The following is a 15961-nucleotide window of genomic DNA, read 5'->3' as shown; positions in this document are numbered from 1 at the left end:
GGGGCAGCATGGGCAAAGAGTTGTTCTCCATATTGGTCTGAGCACTAGGACAATTTAAAAGATCCTTCAGAGCTGATCTAATACCCTTTTCATAAACCTATCCTCCAATTAGCCGCCTATGAGTAATGCGGATAATTCAATAAAAATTGCGTTCATAAACTCCGAAAATAAGCCGCATTATTTTTACGAGCGCCCGTCCTGAAAAAGGGGGATAATCGCCATGACAACTGGACACGCCCCCTCCGATGCGGTTGTGTTGGAAAAGGGTGACCTTGTGACCGCACCATGGCAATTATCCGCATAATTTGGAAATGCGTTCATAAACTCAAAATCTTGTCCCGATGCTGCTATTATGCGGATAATAGCAGCATCAGAGTAATGCGGATAACTCTTGTCCTCCTCCAATTTTACGACCAAATTATGCTGCTATTAGCCGCCTAATTCATTTTAATGGGGTTTATGAAAGGGGTATAAGTTTGCAAGACGGAACATAACTAAACAATAAAAAAGATTAATAAGAGCCCCATCTTACAAAGAGGTCTGTTCTATAATTTCTGTAAAATTCTCACATCCTAAACCCTTTCATTTATTCATTCATTCATTTCATTTAGTAATACATAAAAGAGACTCTTTCTAACCACAATATATGGATATAGCTTGCCCGATCAACCATAACTATGGAAAGCCAGCAATGTTAACATGTAAAATGCATGTTTGGTCAAAATATTTTCTAGATATGTATATTCATGCATTCATCATTTTCTAGATGATTCTGTATGCTCCTCTAATATAAAAGAACATTGTGTGAATTTCCTGCAAGGAAAAATTATGACAATGATGGATTTCCATATAGTTCAGGTTGTTTGGATCAATCCTAACTCTTTTTAAAGGCCAAGTCCATCCCAACGAAAAGTTGAAATGAATAAAAAGAGAAAAATCATACAAGCACAACACTGAAAATTTCATCAAAATCGGATGTGATATAAGAAAGTTTTTTTTTTTTTTCATGCTTGATTTCACAAAATAGTTAAATGCTTATTCTGGTCGGTATGCAAATGAGGGAAGTGATGACATCACTCACTCCTTTTGTATTTTATTACATGAAATAGTCTATTTTTCTCCTCATTGTCCTGTGAAACAAAGTTTAATTTTGCCCTGAACATGTGGAACTACTATTGTTTAACATTTTATGGTTCAGTCAAGTTGGTCCTTATTGTCAAATCTGTAACAAATGAAATATTGCATAATTCAAACAATACAAAACAAAAGAAACAATGAGTGAGGGACATCATTGATTCTCTCATTTGCATGTGACTAAATTATGCATTTGCTATTTTTGTGAAAAATAAACAAAACTTTAAAATGTCAAAACTTTCTTTTATTTCATATGATTTTGATGAAATTTTTAGCATTATGCTTGTCTGATTTTTCTCTTTTGATTCAAATCAACATTTTTCTGAGGTGGACTTGACCTTTAAGATGGGACCATGATCCGAGTATGCTGTTCACTGTGGATTGCTTAGATTACTAGGCGTGCGATTATAGCAAAAATTTGAAAGTAGTTTGGTAACAGGAGTTGTACCTGATTAAGATCATAATTTGGGGGGAGGGATAGGCTCAAGGTTGAAAAAAAATTTGTGGGGGACCGGAATGGAGGCAACCAATTTCCCTGCTTCCATCTCCCATAAATCCCAATTTAACATTACTTTGACAGCTCATACAGATCATTAAAAAGGTAAACAGCTAATTACTATATCTCTACCCGAATGTTCAACTGGAAAGTTTCACCCTGGCTGTCCCCTTCCTCCGATGTCCGATTGGGGAAGGGTATCAGTTTTCACCCCTGCCTTGTTGTAAGGTCGAACCTGGCAGGCCTTGCATGGACACTGGTCAGCATCTCTTATGTTCTCCTTCCATCTTATAGAGAACTCATAATAATAATAATAGTAATAGTAATAATGATAATAATAATAATAATGATAATTATAATGATAATGATAATAGTAATAATAATAAATTTAAAGTGGTAAATCGAACATTTGGAAGAGGTTGTCACTTCTCCAACCTTTCAAATGTTGATTTTATATTTCATTTTTTAGAGAAGTTTTAAGTTTATTTCTCTTCAAGAGGTCAGATAAAATACATAAAATAAAGATACGTAAAATAGACAATTAAAAACAATGGATAAAATAACAACGTACATCAAATAAATTATAGAAAATGAGGAGGGAAAAAGCCCAAACAAGGGAAGATACCTTGTGATTGGCCCACCCATTACAAACAAAAGAACTTAAACATAAAATCACGGTTACAGGTTACCCCCTCCGCCCCCCCAAAAAAAAGAAGACCTACACCAAAAACTAATAAGGAAGAGTATCTATGATTTTTTTTTTAAGTTGTAGCATTTTTATTCTTCTTCACAATAGAACAGGTGAAATCAGTGTTCTGATGGATACACCAGGTAGGAAGCAACCACTTTATAGGTCCCCCTGTGACCTTCTCACACGCATTCGTCTATTCCTCACCCGTACTTCCATTCCGACTTCCACGTTTCATTTTCGGAACAAGAGGAAGGTTTTCGGTCTCTTAAAAAGGTATTTCTGTATCCCCATGGGTCCTTGCGAGTGAGCCATGCCACGTCGTGTCGGGAGCCTTCCTTTTCGGAGGAGAAAGGCACTTCCCTTTTTGGTGCTAAGGGTGAATACCTTGCGGGTATGGAAAGAGCTGATATGATATTTATGTTCCCATACATTGTTTAGTCGAGCTTCATCATAGAATGATCATATGTATATTTAGGCTCCTTGTAGCAAGTAATTTAATAATTTTTATTTTGGCTGTGATCAAATGTGAATATTTACATTTGCATGATAATTTGCTTTTCCTTTTTTTACCATTTCTGATAAATTTTTGTAACAAGATGAATGAAGTGATTAAATATAAAATCATGCCAGTGATTTTAATATATAATAAAATACTTAGCTTACTTGTACCTTTTTCACAAAAACTTCCTCGGCAATTTGTAAAGGTATATCAGGAGATTGGTTAACAGTCTGCCATAGAGTTTCAGGATGTTACTCAGTGAAAATATGTAAATTAATATCTTCCTTTAACTCCCCCCATTCAATTAAAATGTACATAGAACAGTATTCAAATGCATTCTTTGACCTAAGTAATTCATACATTTATTTTTTTCTAAATTCTCTTGCACTCTAAAAAAGTATAAGAGGGTAATTATTATGCTTTTCACATTGCATTTCCTTAACCCCATACAATCCTTAACCCCGGACTATCCTTAACCCCATACTATCCTTTTTTCGATTCACACTGTCTTTCTTAACCTCATATTATCTGCTCAACCGTGGTTAATGCCTTAAACCCGGACTATCCCTCAGCTCATGAATATTGATGGTTTTACCAAACAGAGTGCAATTCAACTTCTGTGATTGGCTAATGCTTAGCCTCACTTTTGTTAGCCCTGTTTCATTTTCACACTGCATCTCTTAGCACCGCAATTGTGGTGCTAGCACCATAATAAGCCAGCTAACCCTGCTTTTTTGCAGGGCCAGATAGTACCGTACTATTTACCGTGCTAGCCCACTTTGCTAAAATGTATTGTAAAAACAAGGTGGGCTAAGCTTAACCCCAGGAAATTGGTGGGGCTAAGACCCCCCCCCCCCCTTAGCCCCAACATTAGGCATTTTTACTTATCCATTGTGTTGAAGATTTTGCCCATTCTAAAGTAATTGCTCCTTATTTTTTTAACCATACTGGACATTATGCTTCCCGCATTGGGTAAAATACTGCCCTAGATTGGTTGGACACATAATTACCCTTGTGCTGGTTAAAATTTTACCCAACATTTTACATAATGTCAGTGGAAATTCATGTAATTTTGTTTTTACCAGTAATATATCCTGCCTTTCTTAAAAGGTGGGTTGAAGTTTGTCAACAATTATCAATAAAAAGAAAAATAGCACTGCCCCCAAAGGAGGTTAAAGTATTTAAGGCATCAGCATTTTTGAAACCTCCACCAAAAAGGAACTGGGCGGGGGTGATAGTTCAGTTTTTAAACCTGATTTCAGCATGTTATGTTTCGATTTTCAGCTACAATGTAAATTTGAGCTTAATTTCAGCTTATTTTAGCTTTCCCCTGTTCAAATGTATGGAAGCCTTTCAATTTCAGCTTTTTTCAGCTCTTATATTTATTCATCACTCACCCCCCCCCCCTATTTTCATGCTGTGCGTTGTAAACATAACCTTAAGAATCGGTGCAATATTAACATTAATGCGCAGACTGTTTTGAATTAAAACATCATCTACGTGAAGGTAGTAGAAGGTCCTGTCTGCTATGTGTCACTGAAGCTTGCTTGAGTCACGGGTTCCTAGACTCAAGGCAGTTTCGATTTCAACAAAAATCAGAGGATTTCGAAAAGATGATCATTATCACTGCTTAAGTGTGTGGTACACATCACCTCGCATCACCCAAGGTCTTATGAAAGGAGTATGCTTTAGTCGCCAAATGCATGGCTGCATGCAACAATAGGGGGAGGGGGGGGGCAGGGGGCTCCCTGTCAAAGTTTTCAGAACTTACGTTTTTATTGCAAATTTTCACACAATTCAACCTTAAGGGTTTAACAGATCCTTCTATTTCAATTAAGAATAAAAAAAACCATTGAAATTAGCTCGATCACTTTGCTCTCTTGCTTAAATTTCAACATATTAAAGGGGAAGTTCACCCTGAAGAAAACTTTGTTGTAAAAATAGCAGAAAAAATAGTAAAAACTATTGGTGAAGGTTTGAGGAAAATCCGTTAAATAGTAAGAAAGTTATTAGAGTTCAAAATTTTGGATTTGTGACGTCATAAACGAGCAGCTGCCCATGTGTTATGTAATATAAAATTATGAATTTCTAATTTTGTATGGTTCCTGATGACTTAATTTTGTTTTCTTTTCATGATTGGGTGTGAAATGATTTGTCTATTGATATACAAAAGTTGCAGTGAAAACCATTTTCAATTTTCTGAGAAAATGACATTTCATTGATTTTTTACCATTCGCTATGTAGGAATGCTGCTCGCATATGACGTCACAAATCAAATAATTGAAATTCTAATAACTTTTTAATTATTTGATGAATTTTTCTCAAACCTTCGGCAATATTTTTATTATTTTTTCTGCTATTTTTACAATAAACTTTTTGTCAGGGTGAACTTCCCCTTTAAGGTATTCTTGCCCCCTTTACGAAATGTGCAACCATGTCGCAAATACACTAGTGGTCGAGTGCATTATGTTTGTTGTGTTTATGCAAATTATTACTAGTTATGTTTTATGTTTCTTGCAATCTAAAAAAGTTGATTATAAAATTTTCAGGAATGAGTGTTAATCAGGGAGTAGTCTAGATAGGCCCATTTTTCCTTAAAATTGAGCTACTCCCTCACATCCCATTCAGTACTACTTGTATGTTTTTGGGGGGTTATTTTGTCAAAATTTTGCAGTTTTCATTATTTCACTCTATTATTATGGAGTCATTTGATTGTTTTGATCCTGGTGTACTCAATCTTTTCTTTTAGAGAGAGATCCAAAGTAAATGAATTTGAATTTGAATAAAATTTGAATTGCAGAACATTCAGGGCTGTAACTTTCTTTTATATCTAGGTCTGTGAACTAAATCGTTGTTCCTGTAGACTTCTCTTTTGCTGCATTATTTATGTCCAAATATTGTGCTCGTGGTGTTTTGAATCAGTTTATGAAGTCCATTCTCTGTAAAAAAAAAGATCATAGACAGCAATCAGTAAAATTTTATCATTTTGTTAAAATAGTAATCCCCCTTTCTGCTTTAAAATTGCCAAATTATATTATCAGTTTTAACTTTTGGTCTATGAGTGCATTGTTGATTAAACAAATTTGGGGTCGATTTCTTGGAATGTGAAGTATTCATTTTACTTTAATCTTCAATTAATATTTGACAAGTGACAACTGTATATAAAACTTTACTTTTTTCCCCCCAATACGTAATGAAATTGAAAATTTGTGTTTCCTTTGTCCTGGGGGAGCTTTTCAGCTTTATCTGAAATTTCCAATTACTTAATTTTCAGCTGTCAATATTTTGGGTTAGATGACTGTTGATCAAAGGCACGTGTCCTTAAATCATCAGGTCAAGAGAGTTTGTTTGGTATTTCAACAAGTAAATTGACAGTTTTATCTGGAAATATCTGGCTCCGTTTCCCCCTCAAATCGGGATACAAGGTTGACGTGTCGTTCGCATCTCACCAACAATAACCGGCGCTTCCTGCATTCAAACACCTTCAGGTAGTTCTGGTGACAAGTGGATAATAGGAGGAACGTCGGCAACCGCTCCAAGAGTGATGTAATCTCAACATCTTGACTGATTAAGACTTTTCTCCTCTCAATCCTTCATCCGACAGCCCAGAGTCATCTTGGCAGCGCAGTAACTGCTCGACTCTTGGGGCATTCCCTCATGTTCTCTCTATCAGTAGATAACTCACAGACAATCTCCTTTTGCTAGGCTTGATTAGGCCTGACAAGCTGAAACTTCTCCCCCTTCTCCTCCACGATGGCCACGTTCACATGCCGAGAGCTTCCATGATTTAATCACTGAACTCCAGATTGGCCACGTTCACACAGTGAAAGCTTAATCAACTGCACTGCGAAGCTTCAACATTTGTTCACTGAATTTGAAGCTTCCTCCAATCATTGTTTTGCCTATATATTCCCTAATTAGGTAGTTTTCGCAACCACTTCGCAGACGCGTTCTATAACACAGATAAGCATCTATTGTCAAAAGCCCTTCATGACAAGACAGTCTCTGTCGAAAATCTGTGAATCAAACCAGCAGTGTCTTCATAGACTCTAGACAAACGACATGTATACTTGCTATTTTTGGTCAGCTCTGAATCCTAGGGCGATCAGCTGTCCCAGTTTACCAATTTTTGACAAAGACCTCTCAGCCGTCCATCGCGATTTGACAAGCATTTTCTATAGATTTGCTGTGTTGTAGAATTCATCCTGGGCCAGTTGCGAAAACTCATTAATATGATTGATGAAAATTGGCAACTATTATCATTGGGCCATACAAGGATCTGGTATTCTCTGTATGAGGGCCAGGGACGTTGAAGAATCCTACAGATTCTCTGCCAGCTACTTACAGGTTTTGCAGTTTTGGATATGTCAATCATTTCTATCGTGGATACAACATTAGAAAAGATGTATATTTCGTCAGATTTTTTGCTTTTCTTCAACAAGAATTTGATGTTGTTTTAATCGACACAGGCCATTATTAACCTAATAATTGATTGAGCATGGAGATAGAATTTGATTAAGATTTGCTCACAATGATCCTTCTCCACTCCCGGGGTAGCATTCCAGTCACACTTATAGACCTAATGCATATGACATCATAATCTCATAGCGCCCTCCCCCAGAGGATATAGGAATACGTGTACAAAGAGTTGTCAGAGATGCGCCAGCTGCAGATCACCCATGCATGCAAGATATTGCCTTCAGCCTCCAAGATAGTGACGCGATGACATGATCACATCAATGCATGAGGTCCATTGCTTGGCACTCACAATGGTGAGCAATCTACTTGGTAGCCAGTCATATCACACCTGAAGTTAGAGTAGCAACTTTAAATGAATGCATTGTCTTGTAGAACTGGTTGGTTCCTGTACATTACTTATTGGAGTGGCATGATTTAGGAGTCAATATCTTAATGACTGGTCAATGGACACGTATAGCTTTGCTGGGATACAAACTCAGAACATGAGGCCCTTGGTCAAGGAACCCTTCTTCCACAGGATCGGTCATTTTAACCAATGTGTTGGTGAATGCTGTATATCCCGCCAACAAATTGGTCAAAATGGACCAATTTATTGGTTAGAATCCCCGTTTAGAATCTACCTGAAAATTGTTGATTTTGACCATTTTTATCTATCAGACACATAACAGATTGGTTTATACCTTGACCAATAGTACTCTTTAACGAGTGTATGTGATTTCAGACATGATGTGAGGAAAAGTTATGATTAAAGAGATTGTAGAGAGTTATAAGGATTCGTGCCAGATTTATGATCATATTGGGTCTTGAAACTTTGGGAGATCATCAATTTTGGGAATATATTTCTACGATGGACTTGGCACACTCTCGGAAGTGTTTAACCAACCTCCAAGTTGTAAGTTGGTTAAAACAAAATTAAATGCAACATAAATTAGGATTTTTTCTTTGATGAATAGTTGGTTAAATCAAATTTTTAATCCTTAGAGTGTACTGGTTACCTGAAATGTAGCTTTCTATAGAATTTGCAAATGTACATGTATATTTTGTTGAATCGACCATCAGACAAGATCATTTGGGACTTCTTGATATCTCAGTTCACACTTTCAGAAGACGGTTCACCTTTTGGATTGGTTCCAGTGGGAACGCATTCCTGATCTGTCAGAAGTCAGTGAGGGGTGTGAAACTTCATTCACCCTAGCGCCCTGTGGCACACTTAGAATCATCTTTATGCAACCCTGACGGCTTGGAAGTGTGAATCACTCACAAAGTTTCCTGTAAAACATTATTTTTTTCCCCTTTTCTCCATCGTCCGACACTCAGGTCTTGATAGAAAAGCTGAAAATCAAATGTCAACATGGGTCGTGTGGTCTAGCGGTTAGAGCATTGGACCCGTGGTTGTGAGTTCAAATCCCCGCTCAGCCATTATCTCCACTTCAAGCAGAAAGCCCCTGGAGTAATTACTTTTATCGACTATTTTGTCAGCCTCTATGACTGATTAAATAAGACGTGAAATGATTCCTGTTTCATTGGTTTTTACCAGCTCGGCTTACTGCGATGGAAAGCTGTGCCGCTGAGTTCCTACAGGTGTTACTTCAAAAGAAAGTTTTCTTTAGATTGCTATAACCATCACCTGAGTTGCAAATACTGTATAGTTATAGGGAAGAATGTGATGATAAACGATCACTTTGATTAAATCAAATACATGTACTTGATCAAAATATTAATCCTGAGTCCCCGTTTCATAATGACTTGTTATAATAACAAATGCACAATTTCTTTAACAAATTTAATATTAGCCAATCAGATTGAAGTATTTCGGTAGCTTTTAACTGTTAATGCAATTTGTTATTATAACAAGTTTTGTGAAATGCTCCCCTGATCCAGATTCCAGAAAGATTTCCTTTCTCCTCTCTGCATCCACCTCCCTTAGTGCTTTTTGTTTATTTATCCTTTTTATGTCTTTATATTTCTACCCTCTTTTCTTTCTATTTCCCCTATACATAGCTTTGATTATCTTCCTCGATTGCTTTCTTGCACTCCATTTGTCTGGTTCTCTTTTCTGTTCCTTTCTTGTTTATCCTCTCTTATTTATTTATTTATTCATTCATTTATTATTTATTTGCTGTATTTATTTTATTTATGTATTTATTTATTTTACTTATCTATTTATCTATTTATTTATTTATTCATTCATTTGTTTATTTATCTACTCTTCATATTTTTATTTTTCTTCTATTTCTGTTTGTCTCATTTCTGTATTTTCCCTCTCCAATTATTAGCTCTCCACCCCTCTCCCTTTTCCCCTGTCTATCTCTCCGTCTGTCTGTCTGGTTGTCTGTCTGTCTATCTATCTATCTATATCTACCTGTCTTTATCCCTCTCACTCTATCTATATCTATGCCCCCCCCTCCATTCTCATCTCTCACTCTCTCTCTTTCTCCATCATTGGATGCTACCCTTTCTGTCACTTCTTGTCTTTGTTGTGTCTTCTTTTCTGTCACCTTCTCAACTAAAACTATCATGGCTTTTGATTTTTTTTACAGATGAAATATTTAAATTATGAAGGTTATTTTTTAAAGATGAAAATAATAGGTAGCCATTAATATCAATTTTATTGTCATTTTTTCCCCATCTTTTATCAATATATTGTAGATATTACCCCCACCTCCTTCACTACAAACACCTTATGCTATCTTATATAAAATTGATGAGAATCTAAATTTTGCTTTGTTTTTATTTCAATGATGACAAATTTGTGAGCCAATTTTCTTTGTATGAATTTCCATTATACCCATAACTATCCCATTTGTCACACATATGAGCATATAAAAACATGAAACATGCAGAATACAATTTAAAGAGAAAAAAAGCTTGAGCTTTAATTTAGCATTTTATTATGCAAATAAATAACAATATGTACAAAAGTAACAATAAATCACACAAAACCACAATAATATCAGGAATTCATCATTTCAACTCTGGAAACAAAACAAATTTAAAGTCATAATACAAAGTCAGTCAAAAACATGAATATGATAACATTGTCACATAAACTCAAAGCACTTCTTCAATAAAACAAGAACGTTCAGTATCTCCATTGTTATTTTGTTCATTATTCAAACATTTTTGTATTTGCTTTTGTTCTCTTCGCTGTTGTGCAGTTTATTAGTAATAAGAATAAGAAGGAGAACTATATAACATATTTTGCCCAAAATAGCCTCTTAAGTTCCCAAAACTGTACTCCCAGCGGGCCCTGTTTACATTCTATATATGATAATGTTGTAATTACCCCGGCTTTAGCATGGCTACCTTGATCAGGTGTTCGAGCATTCATGCAATTTCTCTCTACCGAGTAACCATTTACCTCACCTGGGTTGAGTGCAGTACAATGCGGGTAAATTTCTTGCTGAAGGAAAACACGCCATGGCTTGGAATCAAACCCACACCCCTCAGATTGAAAGACAAGAGTCACAACCAGCTAGACCACGAAGGTGAATTTTTCTTTATTGCGTTCAGGTCCAATATTTAACTCTTGTTGTTGATACAGGAGGGAATAAAATAAGGTTGTTCTATTTTTCCGAACAACATAAAAGCATTTTAAAGCTATTAAGCAAGTATCCATGATTTAAGATATCTCAGTCTGACATCTCTGAATTACAATACTTTTTTTCACTTTCCCTCTAACTCTTGGGCAAAGAAAATGGGCAGTATTCTGATAATCAAACCTAGGTTTCACCCTAGTCTAAACTTAGAATATGAAACCAAACTTCTATACGCGATGCAGGGCTTCATAATATTTCTTTGATTTTATGGCAATTGCTGCGTATCGATTAATTCATATTTTTGTATTTTCCTATTCTTCCCATTTCATGTCTTAATTTATTTCTTTTTTTCATGTCTTTATTCAATTATTCATTTATATATTCATTTATTTATCTATTTAATCAAACTTTTTGACAACTTTTTTGCAGGAAGATAAGAATGATTTTGATTGGGGAAGGAGTTGACAACTGGCACTGCATTAAAGTTTTTAAGTTAACCCAAGTTTTTACTAAACCATGGCTAGCATACTACCCAAAGATTTTAGTAATGCGTACTAAAGATATTTTTGTATAACTTCTGGGTACCATAACGCAAATGTTAGCGATTGATTGTACACTTGATTTTCATGATTAATTGTACATCATTATCTGCAATCAATCATTTTAAAAAATGTTCTTAGGTGATTGCTAAGCTTTTGGTATGGGCCCAGGTGACCTTGAATCCATGTCAATACCAAATTCACAATTCATAACAAAAAAATCACAGATCTTAAACATTCTATATTCGCATCACTTTGCATTTGTCCAAGTATGTACACTTAGCATGGTTGTATTAATTAATATTCAATAAATTAAAGCCTACATTATTTACAGTAAGATTCAAAATTGTCGAATAATTTATAGCATTTCCTTATATGTACCTACATATGTGCAATTCCATAAAATGATCAACCTTCTTGTATGTCCGACCCACATTTTTCTCAAGTCTGACTTCACTTCATAAACTGATCAAGTCATGGTCCTTTGAGAACATTACAGACGGTCAAAACAACAAGAAATCAGAGGGAGGAAATTTCATGAATTTCCCACATCTAGGGGGTCGGAGTCGCATATTTCATGGAATTGCCCATATATGTATGAGTTTTAGGAAATAGTGAATATTCTTGGAGGAAATCAAGGACCACTTTGTCAAGAATACAGCATTTTTGCCAAAGCTTTTGATTTTTTAAATTAAAATAGTATCTCTCTTAATATTTTTTAAACTTTATTTCAGAAAAACTGTATTCGTCTAAAGTGATGATTTCATAATACTTAAACTACATGAATAAAAGTCATTGCTCCTTCAATTCCCTCTTAACACAATAAGAGGATAGAAAAAAAGATTGTTTTCTAAGATGTTGTAATGGGTCTTGGGAGTTCTTACTTTTGTAAAATCTGAATCATTGAAGATTGAAAGAACAATAGTTTTAGATAAAAAAAATATTGTTTTTGAAGGATGTTGTAGTGGATCTTGACAATCTTATTTTTTGGTAAAATTGGAATACATGAAGATTGAAACAACAAATTTTTCTGTCAGCTTACAGTATGCCCACGGTACCTCTGATTGTTTGAAGGATTTTTTATTTTCCATTCCCGGTATATTGATTCATTGAAATGGTATTTTCCAGTTTGCTTAATAATTGTTTCCTGTCTAAACATAATTTCTGCTTTTTTTAATTGATTCTTATTTCAAACAATATAGATGTGTCCTTATGGGCACCTATTTTTCTTTTTAAAAAGCCTTATTCATTGTCCTGGTACATGCAATATATTATTTATTGATTTGCTGATCGTATCTCCGACAGGGGGGGGGGGCACTGTCATTCCTTTTTCACTTTAAACAAGTTCATCACCCGGCCCTGAAAAACACACTTTTTAGTTTTTACATGCTTTCATGTACGAGCATGGTGTCCACCTAACCATCTCTGCTAGGTCCATGACCTAACATTGGCAGTGTCCCACGCCCCCACCTTGCTAAATTTGTCCAACAATACAAATTGGAAAATAATGAAAGTATTATACCATTGTAATTGAAATGTTCAATTTCATCTTGTTATTGGTCAGTGCATTCCAGGTGGGTGTTTCATAAAGCTTTTTGTAAGTTAAGAGCGATTTTAAGAACGACCTGTGATCCTTTCTTGTGGTAAATGGTATACACCAAAATTTTAATTGGCGATGGTTTAGCGTGAAAGAAAGGTTCACCAGTCGTTCTTAAAGTTGCTCTTATCTTACGAACAGCTTTATGAACAGTCCCCAGGAAGTGGTAGGACTTCTCTTCTGATCACATTTAGTAGTTTTCTACTTGTGAACCTCTTGACACTGTCCTTCAGCTATGAATCTATGAAAGAGAAAGCTAACTGTTGCCAATTTAAAGATGCAGGTGATCTGTACGATGATTGAAGGTGATGCCAACTCTTATTAACTGGTGCTGCATTCTGGAACTTTACATTGAAATTTGCCGGTTATATCCTACAATGAAAAGGAAAGAGAGAGAGAGAGAGAAAAAAGAAAAGAGGGAGAGAATAAGCAATCATTTCAAAGAAAAATGGAGTCAGGATATAACAAACCGCTTTGTCACTGAACCATATTTCATAATATTTCAGATTTGACTAATGAAAGAATGAAATAGCAATCTTAAAGCTTAAAAAACCCTCCCACTTTTGACCCAATAACAAATATATAGTACTCTTTTATAGCTATATTACAATGTCCATTATATATTTTTTTATTATGAAATTATTTACAAAGATTGTACATTACATCGCTTTTGATCATTCATGCACTTTCCGTGATACTTACAAATAGATTTTACTAAACAAGGCAAACGCCAAGCGTTGTCTCGCCTGCATATTGCAGTCATGAAGAGACTGCATGTCAAAACTATAGGTCATGTCATTAGTGGAACAAAGAGATAAGGCCATGCCATTAGTGGAACAAACAGATGCAAAAAGCATCCGAACATACAGTACAAGTCAGATATCTTTAATATCTGTTTTGAAGCTATAGAAAGTTATTGTGTGTACAACACAGCACAGTACCAGTCATGGAAAGTTCATTGACCTTTGACCTTAAAGGGGAATGAAACCTTTGGAACAAATAGGCTTGTGTAGAAACAGAAAATTCAAAAAATAAGAATAAAGAAAGTTTGAGAAAAATCGGACAAATAATGAGAAAGTTATGAGTATTTGAATATTGCAATCACTAATGCTATGGAGATCCTCAATTGGCAATGCGACAAGGATGTGTGATGTCACTGATGAACAACTTTCCCTTTGGTGGACTATAAAATACCCTCAAAATGTCTCTTTTTGCTTTTTCTTACGATGATACAAACTCTTTATCCATTATGTATTGTTAAAAAATATGTATTACATGCCCTCATGTAGAAAGAACACATGATCTATGGATAGATGTGATAAAAGAGGCAATTCAAGTGAAATATATACTAAAGTAATGGAGAGAGTTGTTCATCAGTGACATCACACATCTTTGTCGCATTGCCAATTTGCTATCTCCATAGCAATAGTGATCGCAATATTCAAATGCTCATAACTTTTTCATTATTTGTCCGATTTTTCTCAAACTTCTGTTGATCTGTTTCTTTGATTTTTCTGTTTTCACACAAGCTATCTTGTTCCAATGGTTTCATTCTCCTTTAATGAAATTGAACTCACTTTCAAACTTGACCTGCACCTTCAAGAGATGGACCTCTTGTATGAATTTGGCAATCCTACCTCGAAGATATAAAAAGTTATTATGTGTACAACACAGCACAGTGCCAGTCATGGACAGTTCATTGACCTTTGACCTTAATCAAATTCAAATCAAATTCGAACTTGACCTGCACCTTCAAAAGATGGACTTCCACCTTCAAAAGATGGACCTCTTGTATGAATTTGGCTATCCTACTTCGAAGATATAGACAGTTATTGTGTGTACAGCACAGCACAGTGCCAGTCATGGAAAGTTCATTGACCTTTGACCTTATTCAAATTCGGCTCACATTTGAACTTGACCTGCACCTTCAAGAGATGGACCTGTGTTATGAATTTGGCAATCTCACCTCGAAGCTATAGAAAGTTATTGGGTGTACAGCACAGTGCCAGTCATGGAAAGTTCATTGACCTTTGACCTTATTCAAATTCGACTCATATTCGAACTTGACCTGTGCCTTCAGGAGATGGACCTCTGGTATGAATTTGGTGATCCCACCTTGAAGCTATAGAAAGTTATTGGGTGTACAACACAATTGTGCCAGTCATGGAAAGTTCATTGACCTTTGACCTTATTCAAATTCGACTCATATTCGAACTTGACCTGTGCCTTCAGGAGATGGACCTCTGGTATGAATTTGGTGATCCCACCTCGAAGCTATAGAAAGTTATTGGGTGTAAAACATAATTGTTGACGACAACGACGACGCCGCCGCCAACGCCGGAAATAGTGATACCTATGTCTCGCTCCGCTACGCAGGCGAGACAAAAATTACTTCAATATTATTGAAATTCTTTTCTTTTGTCAACTCACTGTTGTTTCTTTCAGGAGGCAGGGGAAGTAACGCTTTGAGCAGTGGTTTCGTCGTAGGCACTTGGCGTAGCGCCGAATACACCTGAAGTCGTCCGTTGTGCAGCGGCCGCAGTCCGGCTCCTCCGCGATGAACTGACACGCTAAACAGGACGTGTGCTGGCACTGGCCTTGACAGCTCTGAGGGACATCTGCGTTATCTCTAAAATGGACGAAAGAAATCAAGCAGAGAAAAGTGCAATCAGAAGATGTTATCATTTCATGTTGACATGAACGAATTGTACAAGTGTCTAATGGGTTCAGGTAGACCATATTTTAATCTGTGTGAATAAGTGCAGATACTTTTTTTTATTTAATAATTGCCAAAGGCAAAAATTGCCCCATAATGTGTTTCAAGTATTTCATTCCATTTTGTATGCATGCAGCTTGTACTTGTTGCTTTGTGGAACAACCTTGGGCAAGGCTCTCTCTATCAAAGTGATGTCTTGAAAGTATGCCTTTGACATTTCATAAACATGGATAAGTGTGGTACATTGTAGTATCACAAGCACTGTTAGTAT

At 35.8% G+C, this 15961-nt stretch overlaps 1 protein-coding gene across 1 annotated transcript in view; it reads left to right on the top strand.

Annotated features, from left to right (window-relative positions):
* Positions 1 to 15696, top strand: part of LOC121415104 (cyclin-dependent kinase 7-like) — a 46465-nt gene extending 30769 nt beyond the window's left edge. Inside the window, exon 11 of the mRNA XM_041608200.1 lies at positions 15420 to 15696. The gene's annotated coding sequence lies outside the window, so the exon portion shown is untranslated. The remainder of the gene's footprint in view (positions 1 to 15419) is intronic.
* The last annotated feature ends 265 nt before the right edge of the window (positions 15697 to 15961 follow it).

The sequence above is a fragment of the Lytechinus variegatus genome, chromosome 5 (genome assembly GCF_018143015.1).
Source record: "Lytechinus variegatus isolate NC3 chromosome 5, Lvar_3.0, whole genome shotgun sequence".
Taxonomy (NCBI): Eukaryota; Metazoa; Echinodermata; class Echinoidea; order Temnopleuroida; family Toxopneustidae; genus Lytechinus; species Lytechinus variegatus.
This window is presented reverse-complemented; position numbering and strand designations above follow the sequence as displayed.